We start from the raw sequence: 3,769 nt of genomic DNA on the forward strand, positions 1-3,769 counted from the left end.
ATATATATATATATATATATATATATATATATATATATATATATACATATATATATATATATATACACATACATACATATATGAATATTATTTATAAACATTAAGCAACAAAATATCACTGTGCACCATATCTGTGAATGTATGTGTATGTACACCTGTGTGCATGTAAGTGGACGTGTATACATATGTGTCTCTGTGCATGTATAATATATATACAAATGATAAGTGAGCATATGCATATATACATACATTATATATATATATATATATATATATATATATATATGCATCAATCCACACACATTGTATGCATACCAACATATACACACCTATGCATGTACACACATTTGTGTTTATATATATATATATGTGTGTGTGTCTGTGCTTCTTGTATTTCTTACTAAGAAAAATAGCTCAAAACACATTTTAGTAAAGAGTACAACCATGACAATCACATCATAATTATATCTGACAGCCTCATTGCTCATAAAGTCATTCCATTTGACGTCTAGTATTTCCCAAAATTGACTTCAGCAGGATTTGAGCTCAGAACATAAAGAGCTGGAAGAAATACTGCAAAGCATTTTAACCCATAGCTCTAACAATCCTGCTAATCCACTTCCCTAAATGTTGTTGTTGGCACTCCGTCGCTTATGACGTCGAGGGTTCCAGTTGATCCGATCAATGGAACAGCCTGCTCGTGAAATCAATGTGCAAGTGGCTGAGCACTCCACAGACACGTGTACCTTTAACGTAGTTCTCGAGGATACTCAGCGTGACACAGTGTGACAAGGCTGACCCTTTTGAATTACAGGCACAACAGAAACAGGAAGTAAGAGTGAGAGAAAGTTGTGGTGAAAGAATACAGCAGGGTTCACCACCATCCCCTGCCGGAGCCTCGTGGAGCTTTAGGTGTTTTCGCTCAATAAACACTCACAACGCCCGGTCTGGGAATCGAAACCGCGATCCTATGACCGCGAGTCAGCTGCCCTAACCACTGGGCCATTGCGCCTCCACACTTCCCTAAATACCAACACAATAACAAGAAAGTTATTTTACTAAACTCTTTCCAATTATTGATTATTTTCAAAATTAATTGAAACACGAAGGCAGCGTATTTTGCTGGTAATATGGCCACAGAAGGGTTCATTGACCTTTAAGGAATTACTGCTATCTCAGCAAAATATTCTTTGAAATTTTACAGTCAAAACATTTCAGAGAAATTATTCTGTTTGACACAAGTCAGTCTAGATTCGTTTAAGTTAAACGGAACAAAGAAACTGTATCATGATATGGAATGCTCAAGAAAAGGGACAGGGCGAGGGGTGAGATGGGGGTGAGGGTCATTGTTGGAGCGTCTTTGATCAAAGATCTGCTCAGGTAGAGCCAACTTGGAGCTGAACAACAACAATACTGCCACCGCCACCATCATCATCATTTCTAACATCACCACCATCACTGCAACCATCACCATCATCACATCAGCATCATCATGAACATCACATCCACTACCACCAGCATCCCACCCCCACAACCATCATCATCACTATTATGGTTAGTTTCACTACAACTATCACCGACATCATACCATCAGCACCATTACATCACCACCACCACCACCAGCTACCATTATCATCATCAACACCACCACGACGAACATCACCACATCCATAACCACCACCACCACCACCACCACTATTGTCATCACTACTACCACCAACACCACTTATTCCACTACCAACATCCTCATCGCATCTACCATCAACATTATAATTATGACTACCATCATGACCACCACCAACATCATCACAACCACTACCATTATCACCAAAATCATCATCACCACCATTATCACCATCATCATCACCACAACCATCACCATCATTACTGCAACCATCACCAATATCAACAGCATCACCACAAACATCTGCACATCCATCATCACCACCACCACCACCACCACCACCTATCAGTGGCACAGGAACCACCACCAACACCACCACCACCAATCCAACACCTAAATCTGGTTTGTAAAGCTGCTAAGTGGAAGTCTGTGTACAATGTCCAATTGCCTCTTGGGTCGATTCTGATATTGAAAACCAATTATTTTAGTGGAACTGGCGCGAACATAGAAGACAACGACAAAGATTCCCCCACTAAGTTCTTCACCAGATGTTATGTCCTCAGCTCTTCAATCTCTATTGATTTTTAATAGATTCTTTGACAAGCCAAAACACCAGCAACCCTTCTGAGTCTGGACCACAAATGACAGGCCTTAACATGATGTAGTGTGCCACGAGTGGGAGCATTGCTTTGTCATGTCATCTATTACTATTGTTGCAACAATCACCACCAGAGTTATTTACCGCCATCACTACTGTCACCCATACTGCCCCATTATGTCGACCACAACAAAATTTACCAAAACTATCACCATTCACCACTAGCATCTCCAAGGCCACCTTATCATTCTATTTCTTTATTGTCCACAAGGGGCTAAACATAGAGGGGACAAACAAGAACAGACAAATGGATTAAGTCGGTTACATCGACCTCAGTGCATAACTGGTACTTGATTTATCGACCCCGGAAGGATGAAAGGCAAAGTCGACCTCGGCGGAATTTGAACTCAGAATGTAACGGCAGACGAAATACCGCTAAGCATTTCGCTCGGTGTGCTAACGTTTCTGCCAGCTAGCCGCCTTTCAGTTTCTTCTTACAGTTTCTATCTAACAAATCCACTCACAGAGTTTTGGTTGACCCAGGATTGGAACAGAAAACATCAGCCCAAGGCACTGCACAGTGGGACTGAACCCAGAACCATATGGACAGAAAGTGAACCTCTTTACTACACAATTAGGCCAACACCTATTAATACATACAAACACACACATATATATATTCTTTTATTCTTTTACTTGTTTCAGTCATTTGACTGTGGCCATGCTGGAGCACCACATTGAAGAGTTTTAGTCGAGCAAATCAACCCTAGGACTTATTTTTTTAAGCCTAGTACTTATTCCATTGGTCTCTTTTTGCCAAACCGCTAAGTTATGGGGATGTAAACACACCAACACCGGTTGTCAAGCAGTGATGGTGGGCACAAATTCAGATGCAAAGACACACAAACATAGATATATACATATATACATACATGATGGACTTCTTTAGGTTTTTTTGTCTACTAAATCCACTCACAAGGCTTTGGTCAGCCCAAGGCTATAATATAAGACACCTGCCCAAGGTCCCACGCAGTGGGACTGAACTCAGAACCATATTGTCGGAAAGCAAGCTTCTTACCACACAGCCACGCCTGCGCAATATATAACCACAAACAAAGAGATCATCAGACATTGCGAGGGCCAAATGATTGTCTTCTGTGAACTCATTAATTGAGTTGTCGTCATCGCTGCTGACATAGTTGTCCGTGACGTCAGTGTCGCCTTCATCATCATCATCATCATAATGATGACGATAATAATGGTGATGATGATGATGATGATGAATGTTGTGAAGATAATGTTCTCTTCTGCTCAGCTAAGCTTGAAGTGAAGCAGTGCAAAACAACAGCTCAGTTCTCTTAACCCACACTCTAATGACACATACATTATTAACACACATTTTCATCCTTCTCACACACACACAGATAGATATACAAACACACACACACACACACAGATAGATATACAAACACACACACACACACACACACACACAGATAGATATACAAACACACACACACACACAGATAGATATACAAACACACACA

At 40.5% G+C, this 3,769-nt stretch overlaps 1 protein-coding gene across 3 annotated transcripts in view; it reads right to left on the reverse strand.

Moving 5' to 3' along the window:
• Positions 1-3,769, reverse strand: part of LOC106877370 (CTD small phosphatase-like protein) — a 370,420-nt gene that overhangs the window by 123,164 nt on the left and 243,487 nt on the right. The gene's annotated exons all lie outside the window — the stretch shown is intronic.

This window comes from Octopus bimaculoides, chromosome 21, assembly GCF_001194135.2.
Source record: "Octopus bimaculoides isolate UCB-OBI-ISO-001 chromosome 21, ASM119413v2, whole genome shotgun sequence".
NCBI lineage: Eukaryota > Metazoa > Mollusca > Cephalopoda > Octopoda > Octopodidae > Octopus > Octopus bimaculoides.